This window comes from Neophocaena asiaeorientalis, unplaced genomic scaffold, assembly GCF_003031525.2.
Source record: "Neophocaena asiaeorientalis asiaeorientalis breed wild unplaced genomic scaffold, Neophocaena_asiaeorientalis_V1.1 scaffold171, whole genome shotgun sequence".
Lineage (NCBI taxonomy): Eukaryota > Metazoa > Chordata > Mammalia > Artiodactyla > Phocoenidae > Neophocaena > Neophocaena asiaeorientalis.
In genome coordinates, this window is record NW_020174013.1 from 7788422 (window position 1) to 7800647 (window position 12226).

At 36.1% G+C, this 12226-nt stretch overlaps 1 protein-coding gene across 1 annotated transcript in view; it reads left to right on the top strand.

The window, feature by feature from the left end:
- Nucleotides 1-12226, top strand: part of CAMKMT (calmodulin-lysine N-methyltransferase) — a 393792-nt gene that overhangs the window by 27750 nt on the left and 353816 nt on the right. The window lies entirely within an intron of this gene.

Sequence of the window (12226 nt, forward strand, 5' to 3'; positions counted from 1 at the left end):
AAGCGGTGTACTCCTTTATGTGTTGCATAGGCTATTTTTCTTAAGATAGTGGATAATCAATGAAATATTACCATTTTAAATGTAAAAATTATACTCAAATACTTCTCAGGAAATTTCACAACTGTAACTACTTATTGTTTGAACTAAAATAACATATTCTGCTAACAGTACTACGTTATCAAATGCTTTCTAATTTTCGATCTGCATAGAATAATGTCCAACAATACTCAGGCAGTGATTTTGTTCTTATGCCCACACGATGGCAAGCTTTTGATTGTGGAGAAAAAAATTTATGTATTTTGTCACTAAGGAATCTAACTATCCTAAAATTATCCTAAAATATTTAAAATAATGTAGGTTTCTTTTTCATGGATAGTGTTAAGTATACCTTTTAGTTTCTCTGTGTTGGCACTTGCTGAATTCTTTCCCAGTATTTTTCTTGGGGTTTGGGGCAAGGTCTGGGTAAGGGATACTAATGGTGGTTGAGGACACATTCTCCTTTAGTTCTGTGGTAATGTAAAATATCATTAAGTCAGGCTTATGCATACCCAATTTAGGAACATAATTCTAGAATGTTAAATGTGGATTTTTGATTTGGTAATGTAAAAATCAAGTACTGTTCCCAATGGCTCAGTATGAAGTAGGGCCACTAGCTGGCAGCATTATGTAAAATAAAAATATTTTCCTAAAGGTCTAAGTTATTATTTTGTGTATGAATAATATGTTACCCCCCCCACCGTAAGTTGTCGTTGCATTGACAAATGCAGAAATTGTATGTTAAAAGCTTTTTTTTTTCCCACTGCTGCCCATTGTTTGGTAGAAAGGTTTGAGTCTTTGGATTGAGACACACCTACATTTGAATCTTGGTTCTGAAATTAATCTTGAGCAATTTATATTATCTCTATGAACCTCAGTTTTTTTTCATCTCTTAGAACTGGACATAATGTATGGAAAGTGTATAACATACTGTATTCCTCATACTTGATACTCGGTAAATGAAACTCTTTATTATTTATTACCAGTGGTGAGTACCTCTAAAGCTTTGCAGCTTTTTTTCTAATAATGAAAAAGGTATTTTTAAAAATTATTCTGGGGCTTCCCTGGTGGCGCAGTGGTTGAGAGTCCGCCTGCCGATGCAGGGGACACGGGTTCGTGCCCCGGTCCGGGAAGATCCCACATGCCGCGGAGCGGCTGGGCCCGTGAGCCATGGCCGCTGAGCCTGTGCGTCTGGAGCCTGTGCTCCGCAACGGGAGAGACCACAACAGCAAGAGGCCCGCGTACCGCCAAAAAAAAAAAAAAATTATTATGTTTTAAAATAAACTATTTTGATTGAACTAACAAGGTGGGAAAATAGATCAAGTTAGAAAAATAGTAATTTATTAAAATGTCTTGTCATAAATGTGGTCTTTTAAAAAAATAAATCTGTTTATTTATTTATTTGTGGCTGCCTTGGGTCATTGTTGCTGCGCAGCCTTTCTCTAGTTGTGGTGAGCAGGGGCTGCTCTTCATTGTGGCGTGCGGGCTTCTCATTGTGGTGGCTTCTCTTGTTGCGGAGCACGGGCTCTAGGCGTGTGGGCTTCAGTAGTTGTGGCACGCGGGCTCTAGAGCGCAGGCTCAGTAGTTCTGGCGCACGGGCTTAGTTGCTGCGCAGCATGTGGGATCTTCCCGGACCAGGGAATCGAACCCGTGTCCCCTGCATTGGCAGGCGGATTCTAATAAATGTGGTCTTAAAGACCTGAATGTATTGCCAAGTAAGACGTGATAAAAATAAGACTTCTTAAAACATTTTGTTTAGTGTAACTTTTATATTATACTCTTTAAAAATGTATAATGATACTTCAACTTAATGTAAAATTGATAAATTCCTGTTACAATAAAGTAAATCTTGATTATAACTTTTATATAATCTTTGCCAAGGCTTAAAGTAATCAAGGATTGAAAAAGTGATTTCTCACTTGATGTCTCAAATGTTTGATTTTACCCTAATGGTGACATTAGATTGAGTTTGTGACTGGAAAACCCAGCAGAGGGCGCTAAAATCACAATTCTGTCTCAACAGATCAATATAACTGGAATAAATACCTTGATAGTAACCCTAAGCTTTCATCATGTAAACATAGAAATATGTATGTGTAAACATCTGTATTTGATTTATTTCTTATGTATTTAATATATTCAACAATTCATTAATACAAAAGAATAGATTTTCCTGACTGATATTTTTCTTCATTTTTTTTTCATTTTTTTTTCATTTTTTTTTCATTTTTTTAAACAGGACAATTTATTTTTGTTGTTATTTTAATTAATTAATTAATTAGTTATTGGCTGTGTTGGGTCTTCGTTGCTGCCTGCGGGCTTTCTCTAGTTGCAGCGAGCGGGGACTACTCTTCATTGCGGCGTGCGGACTTCTCATTGCAATGGCTTCTCTTGTTGCAGAGCATGGGCTCTAGGCACGTGGGCTTCAGTAGTTGTGGCACACGGGCTCAGTAGTTGTGGCTCGTGGGCTTTAGAGCGCATGCTCAGTAGTTGTGGCGCACATGCTTAGTTGTTCCGCGGCACGTGGGATCTTCCAGGACCAGGGATTGAACCTGTGTCCCCTGCATTGGCAGGTGGATTCTTAACCACTGTGCCACCAGGGAAGTCCCAGGAATTATTCATTTACTTCAGGAGTTAGTTTACAGGTTTACATAACTTCCTGATAATAGAAAAAATAACTTAATTAAAATACTTTATAGTTACAACCCCCCCGTACATGTTTATACAAAATACACATATGTGAATATATACAAAATATATTCATGTTTAGTGGAACTATTAATCTCAATTTTAAGTTAACTTCAAAAACAAGTAATGCTTTTATTCATTGTAAATTTTCAAAGATGAGACAATCAGTCTTAGTCTGAGTTTGTTTATGCTCTCACCAGAAAGATATAGAAAAAATCTTTAATTTTGGAAAATTAATGAAACCTCTAGATAATTTCTTATTTCCTGACATGTTAGAAAAGAAGATATTCTTTATGTTTACCTCTGTTATTTTTACATGTGTGGCTTGCAAAGTGTTTTATGTTTCTGAGATATTCTTTCAGTATTTGAATTCCTTTGAACGTTGTAGGAAGAAATTAAAATGAATCTCCACACAGTCATTTTTCCGTAATGATTCATTGCTCTATAGGATATGACCCCAATCTTATTTTTACATGTTTATAATTGCTACTGTGGAAAACAAATTATTTTGAAAGTCAAGCTTCTTTTTTGCTTACCTCTAACTAGGGTTAGGTATGCATATTCCATCTTTGGGTTCTAGTACTTGAGAACGTACTTCCTTTTTAACTATCACAGCTACTCTGTGGGGCTTCCCTGGTGGCGCAGTGGTTGAGAGTCTGCCTGCCGATGCGGGGAACACGGGTTCGTGCCCCGGTCCGGGAAGATCCCACATGCTGCAGAGCGGCTGGGCCCGTGAGCCATGGCCGTTGAGCCTGCGCGTCCGGAGTCTGTGCTCCGCAATGGGAGAGGCCACAACAGTGAGAGGCCCGCGTACCGCAAAAAAAAAAAAAAAAAAAAAAAAAAGAAAGAAAGCTACTCTGTGGAGAGGTTGTGTCTGCTATTGATTCATCATGCCTGGAAAGAGATGCAATCAAGCAACCTAGGGAAAAGTATAGGATGCATCCTTCACTTCAGACGAGGTGCTGGCTGCTTCTGTGTTTCACGTAACATGCCACTCAGATAGCTTGGGTCACAAGAGAGTTTTCTGCAAGCACGCAGCAGATCTCTTGCTTCTGTTTTCTCTGTGGGCAGGGTCTCCTTTCCAGCCAGTCCCTGACCTCCAAAGAAACCCCATCATGCTGTATCTCTTCTGAAACCATTTTCTCTTTCTTCAAGTCATCTCTTTCCTCTACTGAAATGAATTTTTGAAAAATGTGATTCTCTTCAGCACTTAGTTGATCCAAATTTACTGTCATAGTATATAATACAACTATTTGCTACGTGTGAAATCTCATCAGTGCTTGGGATATAATTGCTTCACTTGGACTTTTTAGCACGTCGTCCTTGACAGCATGAACATGTGATTAATACTTCTCATACAATTTATTGTATACAATGTATACAATATAATGTGTATAAGCCATTAAAGGCTTAGGAAGCCAATAGTTATTATATTTCATTGCAGTAACCTAGTGTGATTCAGGAGTCCTGGCTAACACAACACTGCCACTAAAATTTGGGAAATGTATTGGTAATACGCCTTCTGCCATTCTTTGAAATAAATTTTTTTTTTTTTCTCCTAGCTGGGCTACATGACAGGACCCTGTGGTGGTTGGTGTCTCATGGTCCTAGAGAAATTTGTAGACCCTCTACCTTATATACTCTTACATGTGACAATGGTGATTGTTTTCTCCGCAATGAATCCTGGGGCTGACCTGGACTTTAACACACTGCTACAGTCTCCTGCTTGTGGATCCTTCCTAGGGGTCTCATAGAGTGGGACCTGTATTGTGATGTATCCAAAACTGATCTCTTTTGGGTTAGTAATTCCTTAAGGGAATATTCTTGTTGAAATACAAAATATTTTTATTTTCTACCTATATTTGGGAGACCGAAGGTGATTATCTCTTAGGAAATATAGTCCAGAGTTTTAGTTTTTCTGTTTCATTGTTACTGTGTTAATGTAGTTACGATCTATAATATTGGTGGAATTACTTAAGCTTCAGGAGTGTCAGACTGCATTTAAAGTTTTTCCTCATTCAAATAAAGGCATACTGTGTTTATGTGTTATAGGCGTATAATGCATTTACGTAGATGTGTGTGTATATATTCACACACATACTTGGTAAGATAGTTTGATTAAAAAATGAGAAATTTGGGCTTTTATGGGTAATTGCTCTATTTTTAACTTAGTGTGGTCATGGAAAGTTCATGGAATATGAAGTTCAGGTTTTAGCTCTTCCAGTTACTTGCTGTGTGATCATAGGCAAGTCTTTGAACAAATTTTAACTCCTTATAATTGAATAAGAAACAGTAACTAGGGCCTTGCCTGGTGGCACAGCGGTTAAGAATCCGCCTGCCAATGCAGGGGACACGGGTTTGAGCCCTGGTCCGTGAAGATCCCACATGCCACGGAGCAACTAAGCCCATGCGCCACAACTACTGAGCCTGCGCTCTAGAGCCTGCAAGCCACGACTACTGAGCCTGCATGCCACAACTACTGAAGCCTACATGCCTAGAACCCGAACTCCACAACAAGAGAAGCCACCACAATGAGAAGCCTGCACACCACAACCAAGAGCAGCCCCAACTTGCCACAGTTAGAGAAAGCCCATGCACAGCAATGAAGACCTAATGCAGCTAAAAAAAAAAAAAAATAACAGTAACTACCTTGTAGTGTAGTAAACATCATATTAGGTAGTGTGAAAATAGTATGTAAACTGTAGATAATATTTGTATTAGTTTTTATTGTTAGTATTAATATCATGTCTCATTTGTTCTTAGACCTTCGCAATATCTTTGATATTGGAAAATAGCACAAGACAGGAAATATTTTTGGTGTGTGCCATCCTGTTTTAATATTTTGTACATGAAAACATAGTGCAAAGCTACATTATTAAAAGTATAGTATTACTACAGAAATACATAAATAAATCAGTGTTTTAGAAAAGAAGTTTCAGAAAGACAAAAATATATGTGATTTGTCACATGATGAAGATGGAATTTCATTAAGAGTGGAAAGGATAGATTTTTCAATAAATAGTATTGGTTAGGAATTTAGAAAAAGATAACAAACCAAATCTCTCCTTTATACTATATAAATACCAAAATAAATTTAAGATAGATTAAATATTTAATTAAAAAATTCTAACACTCACAGATTTTTCAGATGAATAATTTTAAGATGTTGAAATAAGGAAGGCCCTTCTACGTGTGATGCAAATCCCTTGAATTTAAAGATGAATAGATTGACTAAATAAAGATTTAAAGTCACTTTATTCAAAAAGTATCAAAAGAGTTGAATGACAAACTGGTAATTATTATTTATGAAATATATGCAGACAGAGATGTATTCTCTTTATTGTGTGAAGAGCTCCCACGAAGAAATAGCAAAAACAGGCTGTAGATCTATAAGAAAAAGACAAAGCATAGTTGAAAATTAGAAAAAGGTATTTCACAAAAGTAATACCAATGCTCTATAAACATATCAAACGATTATTTTACTAGTAAAGAAGTAACGAAGTGCAATTAAACCAGTGAGATAGAATTTTTGTTATCAAATTGGTAAAGATGAGAGAAGATAAGCCATGTTCGGCGAATTGTAGAGAAATGTGCCTTCGCATCCACTGTTGGTGGGAGGGTAAATTGATTCTACTTTTCCAGAGGCAATCTGGCAATATCTTTCACAATTTTAAGTACCCATTTCATTTGACTAATAATTCTTTTTCTAAGAAGTAGTGAAACCCATATGCAAAGGTGGAATGTAAAGGAATTCATTATAGCACAGTGAATAACTGGAAGAAAACATAAATCTTTAATTTTAGGTGACTGGCTAATTATGGATAATTCATGAGATGGAATATTTTATAGCTGTTCAAGATCTCTAAAACATATTAGGTTAAAATATTACTGCAGGGAATATGATTCAATTTCTGTAAATATATATATACTCATTAAGTAGGTATGTATATGCATAGTACTATGTCTATATATTCATAGTGTTTTGTTAGGGTATTGGAGTTATGGATGATTATCACTTTCTTCTTTATGCTTTTTAGTATTTGTTTCCTTATGGCTTGTATTAGGTAATGTTGTTTTTATTTTGAAAAAAGTAGATATTCTTTAATTTACAAATTGAGTATTAATTTTTTTCTTTTTACTGAAAGCTGTGATAAAAGCTCAAATTGCATAGGACAGTACTGTGGAAAAAAGGAGCAATTCATTTTACTACTGAAAAAAAATATAAAGTATTTTATTTTTTTTTTTAAAGAAGATGTTGGGGGTAGGAGTTTATTAATTAATTAATTAATTTTTGCTGTGTTGAGTCTTCATTTCTGTGTGAGGGCTTTCTCTAGTTGTGCCAAGCGGGGGCCACTCTTCATCGCGGTGTGCGGGCCTCTCACTATTGCGGCCTCTCTTGTTGTGGAGCACAGGCTCCAGACGCGCAGGCTCAGTAGTTGTGGCTCACGGGCCTAGTTGCTCCGCGACATGTGGGATCCTCCCGGACCAGGGCTCGAACCCGTGTTCCCTGCTTTAGCAGGCAGATTCTCAACCACTGCGCCACCAGGGAAGCCCTAAAGTATTTTATTAAACAGCACTTTTGTCCAAGGAGCTCCCAGCATTGTTGGATGTTAATGTGCTAATCTCCCAATACACTTAGAAGTCAAAGATCAAATCATTCTAGCCCCATATTAGGTCATGGGAGTATAAGGAGGTTAAAAACTCAGTCAATGGAAGAATTTTGAGCTTGAACAGAGATAATTTATAAGTGCTCTGCTGAAAAATAAATTTTAAGGTTCAGTGCATTATATGGTTAGCATGGTATGCTAACCATATAATACGGTAATTGTCTGCAGCCTTGAGACTATAGGAGGCCCCAGTGAGAGTGGGGAGCTGATGTCAGTATGCAGCACTGGCTCTGGATTTGGCTCTTAGGCCCTCTTGAGAATCACAATGTGTGTGTAGTCTTTATTAGAAAGACTTCTAGAGGATAGGTTAGAAATGATTTCTAGAGGGTAGGTTAGGTCTCTAGATGGTAGTTTTCCCAGCTATGTATCTCCAACTGTCTGACTTCCTAGCTGCAGGTTGTCAGGCAGTTTTCTCTTTTGACACAATATTGGGTAAGCATGCCCCTAAGCCATAAACAGAGTCACATGCATTTGCTTTTACTATTTACCACGGAAGGAACATTTAGAAGATGTCTCTTTAAAAATTTTTATTTGAAATAAAAAAATATGGAGTTGTAGTGATTCTCTTTGATAAAAGAAGGTGCTGCTATCATGAGGAAAGACTGAAGTAAACCCTATAATCCTTTCTAGATTCATAACATGTATTAATGCTTAACCAAGGTATTAATACTAGAAGGTAGTTCATGTCTTTGTCATAAACCTGCTAGTTTTTCCATCCTTTATATATTTGAAGGGATGTTCCTAATTTAAGTGCCTCCAAGTTTTAGCAGAAGATATGCCAAGCAAGCCTCCATCCCCCCCAGCAAATACTAAGTAGTACTTCTTTATCTTCTTTTAAATAGCTACCATTTCTTTTGCATCCCTTACAATATTAGGAACTTTGTGAATACTATTCCCATTTAATCTTCTTAACAATTTTGCAAGTGGTGAGGAAACTGATACTCAGGTAAAGATAACTTGCTTAAAAATTAATATTTAGTAAGTGACCACAGAAGAGTGTTTGCCTATTCTATTTCTTAAAGGTAGCATATCTCCAAAATGGCGAGAAATGAATTTTAAAAGTTCATGGGAGAAATGAAACTAAAAGTGGTAACTTGGAGTGCTAGAAAATAACTTTGGCAAATGGAAAAGAATTCTGTCCAGTGGATTGTGTCTCAGAAGGGACTAATTAAAGGTCACTGGAAAATGGGCTCTCTAGGGTTTCTGAAAGGTAGTTGACAATCTAATGGCGTGGGGATTTCAGGAGTGAGGATGGGGCGAAAGAATGCATTTTCTTTTAATAGTCTAAAACCAAATGTGGGTTTTGTTTTATTTCAGATTTTCTTTTCTTTTTTGAGAAGTGCTGCTTTTTGCAGAATAATAGAATAGTAATACTGATTTGTGTTTTTACATAGCCCTTTCTCTAAGGTATTCAATGTGTTTCTCAAGCTTATGGTTATAGTGATATTTACAAATTGCTTATGTAAACACAAGTCACACAAAAGGCTCAACTAAATGAAGATTTCTGTCTTTAGGAAAGTAGTGTGGATTTGGACAGCCTTTCCACGGAGAATAGTGGATATTTGGACATTTGTATGGCCTTTATGTGTTGCCCGACTCATGAATGCTTGACGTGAACAAAATATTTGATGACTGAATGAATTTAGTATTTGTGTATATGTATCTCATCTTTTTTATGTTCTCCTCTCTCACCCTTCACCCTCCACTCCCAGCCTTGAATCTTAGTGTTTGTGTTATATCCTGGGAAGGTGGGGACAGTTCATGGAAGAAATGAGGAAAAGTTTCCTATCATTCTGTCTGTGTATATGAGTTGGAAAATGTGGATGTATTATGTGTATTGGAGATGCCCCACATGCTCACAATCTGCTTGTTCTGGATCAGGTAGAATTTTTGCTCCTGGTGGCAAATTCATGGTTTGTTTGAAGCCTTTGCCTATCCAGGTGGTTGGAGGCCAGACTTTTGTGTCTTTGCCATTTCTCAGGACTCCCTTAGTTTCTGACTAAAAGATGTGGTGGAACCTAGACTTAAAACTTAAGTATCATTTTTAATTGTATGATAGTCAAAGAATGACAAATAATATTTTGATGAATCCTGGACTTTGGTTTTATTTTAATATTTGACAACTTAATTGGAATTTAGTGGGGATTCGTTGGACTGATGTTATGAACAATTGAGAAGTGGCATGTATTTATGTAAACCATGACTTCTCTGCTTGTACTTGTCCCCTGCATACCTTTAAAGGAGAAATTAGAATAATTTGAAGGGGGAGATTGATTCATATTGCCTCCTTTGATCTTTCTCTCTTAAGTCCTACAGATTTGTAGTTTGTATTCTACAATTTAGCACTGACTTTTGTATCATATTGTATTAACTATTTATTAATCTTTTTCTCCCCCAAATAAAATATAACCCCCCAGATTGCAGGCACAATAGCCTCTCTGGTTCAGTCTCAAGGGGGTGTTAGTCTAAAGTCCATGCAACAAAAGTATTTTTAAATAACTTGGGTATTTTACCTCTCTTGATGAAATGACTTGAAAGCAACACAGTCTTGAGCAATTTTTCTTCTCTTTTTTTCTTTCTCCCATCCTCTGTTGTTCCATATTGATGCTGATTCTGCACTTATACATACAAAACAAACAAAAAACTTCAGAAAACAATTCTCTTGTATCCATCATAAGATAATTCTTGTCTTCCCTCTTCCCCACTTTCCTTCTGATTCTCCATCATAGTACTGAGGAACTAGTCTGTCAAGGTAGGATCCTCCTTGGAGGCTGTGAGCCTGGGGTAGTCAGGGGCAAGAGACTGAAGCAGATCAGTTTCTTTTAGTTAGGGTGACTATACAGTCAAGTTTGTCTGGCATGATCCCAGTTTATACCTGTTGTTCTTAGCATAATTATTAACAGTGCCTCCTTTCACTCCCCAAATGTCCTGGTTTGGATGATAAATTATATTCCAATTTTTAGAAGCCCAAGAAAGAGAGCTATATTGGAAGCTTACATCAATTATTTATATCTAGTCACACCTCTTAATTCTGCCATAGTACTTGGCACAAGGTCTGGCTCAAGTGGTATTCAATATGTATCGATTCATTTGAATCCTTAGTCACACTCAAGTGAATCATTCATTCTCCATAAGTGTATTTGTATTCAATATACATAACAGAGAGGTAAATCTAGGCCTCAATTTTTGAGGACGTACACTACAAGCCTCATAAACTAAAACTGAAGTTAGTACACATAACAAGTTTTGATTAAGCTAATGCAATAATTGAAAAAAAATTGAATTACTGCCAAGATTTGAAAATAGGAAGATTCACATAACAACCTAGATTTCCACTTTCTCTTTGAGAAAAATAATGATCTAGTGGTCTGAGCCTGATCTTACGTGGTAATCATTATCTGGAGCTGAGCAGATTCTCCATTTTGCGCCCTCACGACCCACCCACGGACATTTAAGTTTGCAACCTCTGATACATACTATGTATTTGGAGGCACTTATGGCAGGTTTATCTTTGTACATTTTCAGATCATTTAGTTATATATTTAAGAAGAGTCAATTCTGATTAGTCATTTTATTAAAGCTAATTAAATAAAATACTTGTAAATTCTTTTGAAGATCAGCCTTTTTTAATTCAACAGATTAGTCATTCATTTTGGGGAAATTTTTTTCCCATACTAAGAATGTCAATAACTATTAACTAGCATTTATATTGTTTAATAGAAAATATTTTAAGATATTATTTTAAATATTTTTCAATAGCCAGTACCTTTAAGAAAACATATTTTTGAAACTTAATCACTTCAGTTTAAAATTATAAAATATCTTGAAAAATGAAATTGAAAACTAGTATAGAGCTATAGGAGAAATTTTAAATATTCGTGGGTGTATGTATGTGTATGTGCATGTATATGTATATGTGTGTATATAAAAAATATATAGTTAACTTTATCTTTGCCTCCTCTTTATAGATTGGAAAAGAAAGAGCAGTCTCAGCAAGTGTTTATTAAGTGCCTATTATGTGCTGTCCTGCATTTTCAATTCTCAAATGATTTTTCAACCTTGACCTACTACAAAGGAATAAAACATTCTTTCTACACATGTTGAAGAAACTACTGTATTAAAATCTAGATAAATATCTCACTGTCTGATGGATCTAGGTACATGGATGGTCTCTGTGAACTATGTCTTAAGTCTCATCAGCAAACATCTTTTAAAAATAATTTAAAATAGCTACATTGTTTCATTAATGAAGAATTCACCCTGGTAAGTTTTAGAATATTGGCAAGAAAACGGCTTGATTTTAACTACATTAAATAATGAATTTAATGGCATGAACATATTATCTCAGGGCATGATTTCATTTGTATATTTTTAAGGCTTAAAATATTTTCAGTTAAAATTATCTATCTTCTAGACCATCAATTTGAAGTCTTTTCTGATGCCTTCTGACCTGTTCCAGTTCGATCTTTATGCCTACTGCAAACCTTTCATCTTGAAATCTCCCTTCACTGTCATCCTGGGGATTCTTATCATTTCTCTTTTTTGTTGGATTTCCCAAATACCGTGGCTTTCTCTTTGTTTACTCCATCATTTTGGGTGATGATAAACTCCTGAGACAGTAAGGGGAAATAATTTTTGAGTTCTTGTGATACTTTGGCAGGAAATAAAATAATAGAATTTGAAATAGTTTCTCCTTCAAAATTTTACAGCAGTGTTTTGCAGCTTCTAGTGTTTCATTTGAGAATTCCAATGCTATTCTAATTCGTTATCTTTTTTTTTTTTTTTTTTTGCGGTACGCGGGCCTCTCACTGTTGTGGCCTCTCCCATTGCGGAGC